Genomic DNA, 648 nt, shown 5'->3' with positions numbered 1-648 from the left:
GGTGGGAGTGGACTTGAATCGGGACACACCCCTGCAGCTCTGACCCATGAACCCCATCTTCAGGTATTGCATTCCTCCCCCCAACCTGGCTCGCCCCCCCCCCGCAAACGCCATCTCTGAACTTTGGGACTGGCCAAGGTGCCGTGCGGAGATGCAGTGGACCATGGGAGTGGACTTGAATCAGGACACACACTTGCAGCTCTGACCCCTGACCCCCATCTTCAGGTATCGCATTGGTCCCCCCCGACCCGGCTCACGCGACACCCCAGCCATCTCTGAACTTTGGGACTGGCCAAGATGCCGTACGCAGACGCAGTGGACGGTGGGAGTGGACTTGAATCGGGACACACCCCTGCAGCTCTGACCCACGACACCCATCTTCAGGTATCTCATTGCTCCCCCCGACCAGTCTCGTGCCCCCCACCCCCGCCACCTCTGAACTTTGGGACTGACCAAGATGCCATACGCAGACGCAGTGGACGGTGGGATTGGACTTGAATCGGGACACACCCCTGCAGCTCTGACCCACGACCCCACCTTCAGAAATCGCATTGCACCCCCCAACCCGGCTCGCGACCAGCACAGCCAGCTCTGAACTTTGGGACTGGCCAAGGTTCCGTGCGCAGACGCATTGGATGGTGCAGGGGG

The sequence above is a fragment of the Elephantulus edwardii genome, unplaced genomic scaffold (assembly GCF_000299155.1).
Source record: "Elephantulus edwardii isolate Elephantulus edwardi_28Jun2011 unplaced genomic scaffold, EleEdw1.0 scaffold00362, whole genome shotgun sequence".
NCBI lineage: Eukaryota > Metazoa > Chordata > Mammalia > Macroscelidea > Macroscelididae > Elephantulus > Elephantulus edwardii.
The sequence above is the reverse complement of the archived record's forward strand: the minus strand, read 5'-3'. Positions refer to the sequence as shown.